We start from the raw sequence: 13,153 nt of genomic DNA, 5'->3' as shown, positions 1-13,153 counted from the left end.
TTTCTGGAAACACAGTAGCATGTACAGATCACAAAATATAAATTCCTAATCACCTCCCCCCCCAAAAAAGTGCACCTTCTAATATTCTGTGCCTTTTGAAGAGGGGTAATGGGACTGGATACACATCAAATATGGCCCAGAACTGGGTCTTGTAAACCATATTCTTACATCAAGCAAAATATAATCAATTTCTGCAACCAAAAAAGAAAAAAAGCTAAAATGTGCTGCTAAATTGTGTGAAGGACCTTTGCCTTGCATGTGCCCAGTTTGGATGAACCACTGAGGAGTTACCATGCACACACACAGACATAGATAGATAGTGTATATATATAGATATTTTATACATATATAATATTATAGATAGAAATATCGATATATACACAGACATACCTCAAAAGACATTACTGGTTGCTTCTCTGAAGAACCACGAGCTATATATCCTCTCTGCTCCCCCTTTCCCAGATGCCTGGAAAATCCTTGTGGATTTTACGTGAGCAGAGACCACAACTGGCCAGCTAAACACACAGCAGCAACTTTCACCTGCCCAAAGCACCCAGAAAGGCAGCTCTCTCCTGGAGCAACAGCCTCTGAAGGAAAATAAAAGTGAAAGTGTTTGTGGCCTGGCTAATCCTGTAATCAAATAAACTTTTAACAGCACTCTGGTGGGATGTAATGCTGGTACAAATCATGCAGCTTTTGTGAAAAATTGTACATTAAAGCTGCTTTTTTTCTGCCATTTTGTGAGATTCTATTCTTTTCTCCACCTTGCAAGAAAAATGACTTCTGTTTTTCTTTATAATACTAATACAAATTTTAAGGCAGCAATCTTCCAATTAAAAAAATGTTGTACTGGTGATATTTCTCTTATTAAGATATTTAACACAAAAAAAAAAAAAAAAGTCACAGGATTTCATTCTCTCATTGCAAATACCTCACCATGAGTTTCCAGAGCCTTGTCCTTCTAATAAAGTAGAAGTTCCATACCAAGGAACCAGACTTTCAAATTACCTAATTTTGCAGGAAAGCATACACACATGAATTATGCTTTACAATGGGAGGAAGAGAAGCCTATAAATTTCCAAAAGACAAATTATATTCAGCATTAAACATTTAGACAGCAGCTAAGGAAAAATAATCAGAATAACTAAAGTTGATCACTCAAACTGTATATTACAAGGGGAAATAAAGAATTTTCATATTATGTTCTGTTTGACAATAACATAAACTTCAATGTTGTTTTCCAGCAAAAAAGGCATAATTCTGTTTATTATTATTTTAAAAACAACATCTGTGCTTGTAAGTATCCTTGTAACAAAGCGCACTATATACTCCTTCTGCAGAGGCCATGGGAAAAAGCAAATAAAATATCTCAGTATTTTCCTGCTGCAGTGGAGAAGACTAATTAATAGAGCTGCCTTGGTAGCTGTCATAAAAATATTACCTCTTCTGTGTTCTTCAGAATAGGTTTACTGTCCATTTACATATTTAAAACTAAAAACAAATACAAGAGGATTAATTTTTTGGTAAATCTAATTTCACCATGATTAATGAAACAACCATGGGAACACACTCTTTTTCAATTACATCTTGCCTGCAGATTAAAATAGGTAAAGTCTTGGAAAAACGCATTAGATAAAAACAGCAAAAAGCTTTCCATTTTTAGTCAATTCTCTTTATCCTTCAGGGTCGCTTAATTTCCTTTGACCAGACACAAAAACATTTCAAATTTCAAACTGTTTGCAAACAGTGTGCAAGTAGTTCAGGAGAAACTAAGGAAAAAAATAATTTCAAAATTTCTTCTAAATTCCAGTAGTGAATGCTTCCCATCCTTTTCAATGTTTGTTTCTATTATTCAAGCCATCCTCATTATGGCACATAAAATTAAAATTAATTTCTGCAAAAATGCTATATGGTAACATATATTTAATGAAGATATTCACTAATAATTGCTGCTGCAGAAAAAAGAATTTATATTACAAAATAAATAATAAAATACTATTTCTGAAATTTGTCCATCTGACACAAACATTTTCAATTATTTTCTAAATTACAAACTCTGAAAACATTCCCAACCATTTCAGCTTTGCACAGATCAGATGTAGATCTTTGTTTTCTAGCTTATATTCCATTCTTGCAATTATTCCATAGATCTCAAGTTTCCCAAATGGAAATCCCTCCCTTTCTTTTCTTAAACATATCACAGTATTAAAAGGAGATTAATATCTCCATGTTCAATACATTACAAGAGTTTCCTTTGTAAATAGCAGCCTTCTGGGGAAAGGCATTTTATTCATTCCTTCTGTTCTTTTCACTGTGTTTTGAGGCCACTGAATTCACCATAAAGAAATGTTTGACAACTGTCGTACCCTCTATCCCAAAGGAATGTTTTGAAACTATAAAAGATGTCAGTACTTTGGTTGGGATTTTTTTTCCTATGAGAATTTTCAGTATATTATACAGTAGCATAATAGAAAGGAAAATGTCTCTATGCAGTACAATGGTAGAGTGGCAGAGATGGTCATAATGACTCCTCAACCTTCTTTTTCACGGCATCTCTACCAGGTTGGCAGTAGATGAGGACAAAGCAGGGCGCTCCACCCACACAACGTGGCAGAAAGAACCAGATATTCCTCAAAGCAATCACTGAAGAGCTGGGAACCTGATCACAGCTTTCCTTCCCATTCGCAAATGAGAAGCAAAATAAGGAAAGATAAGCCATCTCTTAGAAGTGTATTTATATTTTATACATTTTACTGATAACTTCTTTTAGGTACTGTGCTCTTCTGCAACGCACAGGGGTTTTGCCTCTATCATATGCTATAGTCTCAGTGCTTGGGACAGCTGGGATATTCTACTCAGTAGTCATTTCTTGATCCTTCCATCATTTTCCCATCAGCACAGCCACTCAGCCATTCAGGCAGCCACAATATGTTACAGCATCTTATTTCCACCTATTGCCAAATCATCAAAATGATACTTCAAAAGGACACAATTAAAATATTTCCAAGGAACAACAGATGCTTGAAAAGATAAAATAAACAGAGGTAGTGGCAGAATGCCACACCACCATTGCACCTCAAGGCCTTGGTGAGAAGTGTATTGTGTACTGCAAATGCCCTGGTTTTCAGCCACCCTTTACACCTTAAAATGGTCTTCCCAGCACATTACACTTTAAGAAGTGTGATTTCAATTTAGGTGTTATTTCAGAGAAATAACAAAATGTACCAGTACAAACTGTTTCAACTCTCAATTCCCAAAAATGACTGACATGCCTGGCCTTCTCCCCATACATGCAGCATACACCTCCAAAACTAAAAGAAAAGAAAAGAAAAGAAAAAAAAAAAAAAAAAACCAAAAAAAAAACAGAGCAGTGCTACTGAAACATAATCTATGTTGGCACCTATATGGCCTCAAAAGCTGGGTCTGGAACACAACCAAAGTAACTTCCCAACTTTCAGAGACCTTACCACAACTGTACCCAGCTACCTCACTGCCACCAAGTCATTGTGGCAGCAGAATAGACCAAAACAGAGTCCTGTGTGACAGAATCCAAAGGTGGCTACTCTGACCACAAGGACCAGGAACACATTTGACATCCCAGCAGCTCTACAGCTGCAATAGTGCAACGTTTGTTCACAACCTAATTGTCTTCACCTCTCCATTTATATGCCCACGTTTCAGTCTTGGACAACATCAGGGATCTTTGCATCACGGAGCAAAGTAGTTACATACAGTGACCCACGTGGAGTTTATTTACAAAACAAGGAATGAACCTGTCTTTCCGGCACCCAGGTCCAATTCAGTGTCCTATTTCATAGAGCAGAGCTGCAAGATTTGTTTTTATTCGTTCACAGAACTCCAGAAATATAGTTCTCTCTCTTAAAGCACAAAGACCATTAAATGGCACATGTTCTTGTTCAATTTAACTTGAAAAATCACAAATCCAGTTTTACAATTGATTTTAAATGCATCTGTCAGCAACATCTGCTGCATACTGTGGAGCTCTGCTTCCACTGTACAGGAAGGGAGTCTGTCACTGCTGATGCCAGCTTTGGAACTGGCTTGGTTTTTGATTAGAAGGTGGTCTTGGCTAACACACACCCAAGTGACATGTACACAAGTAAAACTAGTTGTGGGAGTGCAAAGCAAAGCTCAGCAACAACCCAGTCACGCACACAACCTTTCACTAGCTGTCCCTGCAAACCTGACTTCTTATCTAGCTCCCACTGCCATGAAAACAATGATAAGGGGATTAAATCACAGCTTCTCACTGCCTTTATCTCCCCACCCTTAAAATGTAACTATCAGGCTGGCCTGATTTACATCTAAAAAAAAAAGCATACTTGTTTGCCAGCATATGCTGTGTCTGGTGATGTCAACAATTTCAGGCAAGTCCGTGATGTAAAGATCACGAGGAACTCAGTGCAGTGTTTGAAGGGGAAAGTGCTCCCCTTTCAAATGCAGATAAAATATCAACTGTTTTAGACTAACATAAACCCTGCAATAGGTTAAAACATCGTAGCATCATAAATGTCCTCTTTGGGTATCCACAGCTGTCTGGCATATTTAGGCTACTGTGCATCATTTATTACTCTTTGACCTCTCTTTTCAGGAGCATCCAGCCATGTGCTATGTTTCTCAGCCTGTGGAATGTCAGGGCTATTCAACAGGATGGGACCAAAAAACCAACACTGTGGGAAGGAAGGGACTGGAATGGGGAGACATCATAGCAAGAAAACCCCAACCAAATAAACAAAACAGACCGTAGAGGAAAAGGTAGAAAATTTCAATGCAGAAGGGAAACAGCTATTGCAGGTCCTCTGATAAGGAATTATTTCAGTAGAAAGATGCACCACAAGGGTTAATTTGAGAGAATGGGTATGGTACAGTGCAGTGAGCAGCTGGTACGACATCATACCTCACTACCCACCAAGGCTAACACAAACACCTCGCACCTGGTCCTCAGTCATTTGGAGCAGAGTCCACATTTCTGCTATTAACACTGGAGCTGCTCCAGCCCACTTCTTAATAAGTGCCATTAGCCAAAGTTCTACATTTTCAGCCCTTCTGACAGCAGCACCGGCTCAGGGGAGAATCCACCTTCTGCAGCCCTTGAAGGGCAAATGTCCTCCTTAAAGGGAAGTACAGGTGCAGGTTGGGGACAACAGAGAGCAGATACTTCACTGATGTGTGGGGACAGCAGGGCATAGCTGTAACTCTGGGTGAATCAGTGCTCAGCTCTCCTCCATCCTTGTCCCACTCTGATGTCCAGAACAACAGCTTGCCACAAGGAATTGTGCTGCCTAGCCCAGGCAGCCTGCCTTGAAGCACACACAAAGTTTCTGCTAAATAGTTTTAGAGCAAGGACACTTAGTTCGAGCATCCCTTAAGCCACAGGAAAACTTAAGTCCCAATTTCAAGAATCACATTGAAACATTTCTCAGCCTTGCTGCAAATCCACAGACTCCACTTGACCACTCTCTGCACGCACTAAGACTTCCACATGGCTGAATTAAAAAAGAGAAAGCTGTGCTTTAGGAGCTCAACATCTTCAAGTTCAATAAGAAAATCAGTAAATAAATACATACCCTGGGACATATCGGAACATAAAATCTGGGGCTTGCTGCCCTCAGTGATGTTGTGTCCCAAATTAGCTGCTGAAATCCTAGACTGATTTTATTCTCTGCTCTTTTGGCTTACAGACAATTCTGACAGCCCCATTAATGTTGCCTTGTTTATCTCTTCCTCATGAGTTCTCATCTGGACAAATACTTATTTTTGGTTCTTTTTAATTGTGGGTGCAGTTTTCATTACCACCAGAAGGCATTTCAGAGGGATTAACAATAATTTCTGTACTCATTTGATGGACACACTGCTTTGTCCTCCACTCTGTTTAGAAACAAGAAGTATTAATTAATGATCCTCAATGATCCATTAGGTTTCTTAAAGGAATTGTATTATTGTCTCATTTACACCAATATTTACACCCTTAAACCCAACTGGCTTCATCTATTATGGCTCCAAGAATACCAGAATAATAGTGGCCCAAAGAAAATTACCTATCTCCTTGGACAATAAATCTTCTCACAAACTTGGGATGTATATTTGGCACAGTTCTGTCAGTCCTAGTGAAGAACATCAACATCTAAAAATATGTTTATCAGCAGAATATATGTTTACATGTGCAGTCACACAGTTTATTTAAGGTATCAGTAATAATCTAAAGGACTGTAAATCTAAGCCATCAGTAGTCCTACAGGGTATTTTTGTAATAAACACTCTACTATTTTCAGACTTTTACCCAGTATGGGGGAATAAATTTGTCATTCAGTCAGTCCTAAATAATGATTTTTAAACATGTAAGCAGCATGTCTTGCTTTGTAGTGGCAGCAATAATATACTAGGTATTTCAGCCTTTTAGAACATATTTAATTGTGCAAGCAAACACAAATCCTAAAGCAAAGGAGTTCCACTCATTATTCATGATTTCCTATACAAACCTCACCTGTGGTACAACGGCAATGAAACCTGACTAAGCAATTAATAGCAGGAAAGAAGCAGCAAACCAGAAACAGCAATACAGGAAATAAAGGATTATCTCACACAAATGCAATTAATTTAGTATCATGACACTTAAAAATGATGGTTTGTTTACCATTCACAGACCACTTTTACTGGCTGTAGTAAACTGTTAAGAAAAGGTTAGTAGTATGCAACAACTCACCAAGTATGAAAATAAAATGCTACCAGACAATTTTTTTTCATACTAGACATGCCATGGAGCCACAGATGAAATCAGGACCTCATCTGAGTCATGGTGCATCAGAAATACTGTAAGAACTTCTGAAGAGTTTCTGATTTAATGACACCAAACACACCCCCAGCTCTCCCAAGAGGATCAGCACAGCTCCCAGCTGTTCCTGCAGGGAGGTGAAGGCTGAGATCCTGGCACACAAGCACCTCCCAAACCTCCCAGTTCCTTCTCCCACACAAGCAAATCACACACCACAGCTGCTGTCTGGGGCAATACATATTTAGGAAACTACAAGGTATGTATTTTTGATACTGACCAAAGCAATATTAGCAGGATAAGAGACCACAGGGGAGAGCTAATTAAACCTCTCTACCCAGACACAGATGTTTTCATTTTCTTCTTGTTGGTTTGGCTAGCTTTGGTTGGGTTTCTTTGTCAATGTGTGATCCATCAACTACATACAAATGCAAAAGACACATCAAGCTTCACTGTGTAGTAATAACACTGGGACAGCAGAAACAAATAAACATTTTACTCCCAAAGAGTATACTATTACTGAGAAAAGTGAAGTGGTACAGCCCCTTAGTTGTTAAACAACATATTGCCTTACAGGCAATGGTGTCTGTGAGACCTCAAAAACAAAGCTTAGATCTCTTAATTCATCTCCCTTTCTCATTCACCATGATAGATGGAAAGCAAATGTAGCTAGAGAATTATCACTGTGACACTTCCCCAAGACAAAGAAGCAATGAGATTTGTTTAGGAAATACATAATGGTAGATTATCTCACACTCCATTTTGCAGTGCATGTGAAGCTTTCAGCACCAGGGAAATTACACTGACTAATTTTGCCTCATCTGAACTTACCAGATAAAATTTCAGGGGGTCAGTGAAATTCTGCTGTTAAGAGTGATGGTCACACAAATATCATGTTCATATGTTCCCATGCCATATTCATTTGCTAAGGGATACTGTGCAGGGCTCAGATCTGGCAGAGAGCCCAAGCACAGTAATGCACTGGAATGAAGAGATCATTGTGAAAGCAATAAATCTTAATAATAGTCTGATATTAGCCACAAATGAAAGGTGCTCTTTACCTCAAACACTCTTTAAGAGCTTCTGAAAGATGTTTTCAATCGTCAAATAAAGACATCTTTTGGTCTAAACATTTCCATAGCAGATTCCCAAGATGGTACTGAGACACAAACCAGAAGCTGGTATTGCTCCTGTTTTTCTCCCAGGTTCATTCACTTTTCACATCCTACCTCATAAAAGTCAGTCTTAACCAGGCAGAAGACATTTAACCTTGCCACAAGTTATAGCAATGGCCAGCAGCTTGATCTTGGTAAAAACATTTGTTACCCACAGACTAGCCAAAGGAGGATAAAAGCCACCTACAATCAGTGGACACATTCTGATGCTTAGACAGAATAGCTGCTGTGCAGAACCAGCTATTTTGGCCATTAATTGCCCATGGACCATGTGGTGGTTCAGCAGGCAAATTGTTAAGTACTATAAACAAAACCACCCTCTTCCTATCTTTGCTATAATTTTCTGATAACCCATTTGGGCCCCTGTGCCTTCTCTCTTGAGGAAAAGCAGTACAGCTCCTTCTTTCCCTGGTACTTAAAAAAGACTCTGCCAGGCCAGGAACATCACATAGAGGGGTTTCCTTTTAATAAGCAGCTAGGGTATACAAATAAAGGAGTAGAAAAAGCTGCTTCAGAAAGCTACTCTGCTAGTTTTGTACATCTGCTGATGTTTCTTTGCTGTTCTTCACAACTCCACCACATCTGATGCCTTGAGAGGCTGAACCTGGAACAGAGACTAGACAGAGCTAAAGGAATAAAGTAGGCATTTCTTGAAGGGCCTTAAAGGATACACCTTGGGCAGTACGAGAGCCTGGCCAGGGCTACACCCAAGATGGATCCAAAATGGTCACAAAATGGACAACAGGTCACAAGGTCTCACACTTTTATCAGTTTTGGTCCATTTGCATATTAGAGTTAATTGTCAATTACAGCTTCAGGTTATGAAGTCTCATCCTTCTTCAGTTGCCCATTGTTTATACTTTTTGGCCTGAAGCTTGTAACAGTTGTCCTTAGTCTCAAGCTGGAAGAGGATTGTTTTATCTACCTACCTGTTAAGAGAACCTACTAACACTTAATATGAAGCTCAGAGCTACACCCCTAGGCAGCACAGAATCTGAAAAATATGAAAGCTGAAACTTAAGGCATCATTTCTTCCCCTTTAGAGGCTTGACAAGGCCTTTACCTTGTCGAGTCTCTGTTCTAAATATCTACTAATAATAGATATTTAATTACACAAAATTATTGTTCAACAGCTTACAGCAAACCCTCCAAACCAGAATGGCAACAGAGCACAAGCCAGTATGGGAGGAGGACTTGCACTCCTTTACTGTATCTGTAACACTCAAAGTCAATGCCAGAACTGAACAACCCATGAGTCACACAAGAGCTGCACAAGTCAAACAAGAGCTGACTACTCTCAAGCACATCTGATCCTCCTCATGAGCTTCCATTCAAGAGGCCACAGTCTTCACCTAGATCTAGAATCACAGAATGACACAGGCTGGAAGGGCCTCTTGAGGTCTCTTGCCTATGCACCTATCCCAAGCAGTTCACCCGGACCTCATCCAGCTGAGCTTCAAAATACCTCCAGGACTGAAGAGTCTACAACCCCTCAGTGCCCGCGTTCCAGTGTTTAACCACCCTCATGACACAAAAGGGGTTTTTTTAGATCTACCTGGAATTTACCCTGTTTCAACTTGCATCTTTGCCCTGGCTCCTTCATCATGCACTTCAAGAAAAGTATAGCAGCACCTGTTCTACACTCTCCCTAGCCACAAGGTAGCTAAAGGCAGCACTGAAACTCCTGAATAACCTCCTTTCTCGGCAGATGGAAGAAAAAAACATCTCCCTCTGTGTCTGTCCTCAAACATCTCTGTCCCCTTAATCACCCAGTGAATTCGTTCCAGTACATATCAATATTGGTTTTACACTGGAGAACCTCAAACTGGCCATAATATGCCCTACTTATACTTAGCTGTGACTCCAGAGCTCACCTGAAGCACGTTTCAGCTAAAAAAAAATGCATCTGTGTGCAACTGAGACAGGAAAACACTACAATTCTGCAGAGTGTCACTCCCAAAGACAGATATAAGATTCTTACCAGAAATTCTGATTTACTTTGTCAAACCTTTGCTCTTAACTTACTTTGCAGTGAGATCTCTGTTCCCATTTTGAAGCATTTCGGAGATTCAATGCTTTACTTCTGTCTTGAAAGCAAGAAACACCCGTGTGCAGTGTAATACATCTGAACAAAAGCATTTTACAGACACAACTCCAGCTAGAGCTCAATCTTACCAGGAAATAGCACAGTAACTCCTAATGACACATTATACTACTGCTATGAAATTTCCCAAAAATGCAATGGCAATGTGGAGTTCAGGTCTACCCACACTGCTTGCTGTGATAGACTGTATTTCTCATACAAAAAGGTGCAAGCATTTGAACTCTCAGTGATGGGACTCCCTACCAAGAAGAAAACATAGTAAAACTTCACTAAGTGACTCAGAAAACTGAGCCTGAGTGAAAGGCAAAACCCTCACTAGCTTCTGAAAACAAACTTGAGTCTCTGTGCAGCAAGAGCATCTCAGTGGCTGGAGAGGTTGGTCTGGTGTCATGCAATCCATTTAGCTATATACCAGTCTGGAAAAGGAACACATTTTAGTTATTTATGATCCCTCACATTAAGTGACTGGAACCCTCTAAAAATAAAGTATGTAATTAAGCAGTCAGAATATCTTTAAACAAATCACTGACATCTTTTGGTCAGACAGTGAAACCTAAGAACTCCATCTGACTCTATCAGACTTTTCAGGACCATTCAAACCTGCCCACACAAAATATGCAGCTGCTGCCAGCAAGCATCTCATCCCTGCACAGCGACAAGTCAAGGCTAAATCTGCAGAGAAGGCCTAGTAATAAGAAAGGATACAAACAACAGGAAAAATTCCTAACCTGCCAGCAAGAAATTAAATGACCCATCCAGTTCTGAATCATCACTGGTCTACTGTCAGGACGATGGTGGAGGCACGACCGACACCAAAGAAGACTTCAAGCATCCACAGCTCCTTACTGTTCTACAGTGCAACCTTTTATACTCTTCATCCCACATGCAGTGCACCTGTGTGCCCTCTGTTCCCTTTGGTGGTTGCTCAGTGCACCTGGGCACCCCATGGCTCATTGCTGTCAATGCTGCTCACCTGCTTCTCACAGCTGTGCCCACTGGGGATGAGGCTGGGCTGCAGCCCCACTGCCAATCACCAAATACTGTGTGCCACAGCACAGCCCCACTGCCAGTCACCACGAACCGTGTGCCACGGCACGGCCCCACTGCCAGTCACCACAAACCGTGTGCCACGGCACGGCCCCACTGCCAGTCACCACAAACCGTGTGCCACGGCACGGCCCCACTGCCAGTCACCACAAACCGTGTGCCACGGCACGGCCCCACTGCCAGTCACCACGAACTGTGTGCATACAGCACGGCCCCACTGCCAGTCACCACAAACTGTGTGCCACGGCACAGCCCCTCTGCCAGTCACCACAAACTGTGTGCCTGCAACAGTCTACAGCAGCAGAGAATGCCCTTGATTGTCACATGGCCCATGTAATCCTAGCCAGCAAGGGAAAGCCCTGAAAGCACTCTGTCTACAAAACAGAGGAACACATCTTCCTCCAATTACAAGTTGGACCAAATAACTTTGTTTTCAATTCACCCACTCATCCCCACCAGTTCTCCCAAGTCTTTTGAGCTCTCTTCCCAAGATGTCATGAAACTGAAAAGGGACCAAGCATTAGCTAGGTGTCCACTTGCAGGTGCTGCTGGTGCCTCTGACCACAAGCACTTCCAAAGCCTCAAATGCAAACACTTGCTCTAAAAAGAGAGCTGGTTTTAAACTGCAAGAAAGATTTTTAAAAAATAAACACAAAGCTGGCCTTCCCATACTGCCTACAAAAGAAAATGCATTGGTATCTCTCCAGTTACTACTCCCCAGTCATCATAAACACACTATCTCCTTCTGGGGCTGCCTCCCCACAAGCTGTCAATCCAGCTACTCACAGGAATTTGTTGAACCAAGCAAAGTTAGCGCAGTTACTCAGTTCAGCAAACTGGGAGAGAGCCTGCAGCACAGTTGTCTCAGCCAGGAATGGGCATCAGTGGCTGAAGCAGTAACCTCTGCCAAAAGCGCATGCGCACCAAGAAGAGGACAAACATAAAATTACTATTTTGGGAGGTACCACAGCACTGCCTATCTGCACTATCTTTACCCAGGCCTCACTCACTGTGCTGCTTCACCCAACCCTTATGTACAGCCTGCATGAAATTCCACGATGGTGCAATCCAGGTGCTGACAGAACGCCGGGCCCCAAGATCCATTATCCATGCAGCTGGCCTCTTCAGTGGCAGCATCAGCAAAGATGCCATGGTCTGAATGGTCACACAACTCAAATGGAAACAGATGCTCGCCCTCCAGGAATTGACTCAGTTCTTGATGGAAAAATATTAGTGCATAAATTCATTAAAAGCTATTCCTCTATCTTTGAGGCCTGATGAATAATGCAAACAAGGATTTACAACCAGCTTATTACAAAAAGAGCAAAACAAGTTCTTAGATCTGTTATTTAGAGAGGATTGTTTCAGCAGCCCCACCCCAAAGCGCTAGGCTGGAGTCTCCAGGTCAGCCTCTGCACAGGGCAGTATCTCAAACATTGCACTCAAGCTGCATGTTTCCTATTCCTGTTTCTCTGTGCTTCCAGGACTATTCATCCAGCTTCCAGAACAGCGAGAAAAATTGTTTTCAAAACAGAAACATATAAATCAACTGTTCATATTAAATTCATACTTGTTTTCCCTTCAGGAAACTCTGCACTCAGTATGCCAGACATTATTGCTAATTTACCAAACAAATTCACTCAGAGAATTATTGCAAAGCAGACTAGAATGACTTCCTGGAAATCACTGGGTTTAGTGCAAGGCATTGGTTCTCCTCAAGGCAAAGGAAGAAGGGGGAATGGAGCAGGCAGAGCCACAGTGGGGTGACAGCTTCCCAGAGCAATCCACTCCTTTTCAAAGCACTCCAGTAGAATCAGCATGGCTCTTTCCAGAGCACAGGATCAGGATCTGTATCCATAAACATTCATCCACGTGGCACTGTCACAGCCTGCTGCATGATGAAGAAGCTATCCCTCACTAACAGCCACGGCATGCAAGGACACAGCTTTAAGCATACCTATGTCCCTAGAGGGGCAGACAGATGCATGCCAGGACTTCCCAACACCACCCAGGAACCCCACGTCTCGGCACTTCCAG

General features: G+C 41.3%; 1 protein-coding gene across 11 annotated transcripts in view; it reads right to left on the bottom strand.

The window, feature by feature from the left end:
* MAP2 (microtubule associated protein 2) overlaps positions 1-13,153 on the bottom strand; it is a 234,233-nt gene that overhangs the window by 195,613 nt on the left and 25,467 nt on the right. The window contains exon 1 of one of the 11 annotated variants that reach the window (XM_068196485.1): positions 10,798-10,817. The exons of the other annotated variants lie outside the window; for them this stretch is intronic. The gene's annotated coding sequence lies outside the window, so the exon portion shown is untranslated. Of the gene's footprint in view, positions 1-10,797; positions 10,818-13,153 lie in introns of those variants that run through there. 11 annotated transcript variants of the gene reach the window in all.

This window comes from Anomalospiza imberbis, chromosome 7 (assembly GCF_031753505.1).
Source record: "Anomalospiza imberbis isolate Cuckoo-Finch-1a 21T00152 chromosome 7, ASM3175350v1, whole genome shotgun sequence".
Classification (NCBI taxonomy): domain Eukaryota; kingdom Metazoa; phylum Chordata; class Aves; order Passeriformes; family Viduidae; genus Anomalospiza; species Anomalospiza imberbis.
This window is presented reverse-complemented; position numbering and strand designations above follow the sequence as displayed.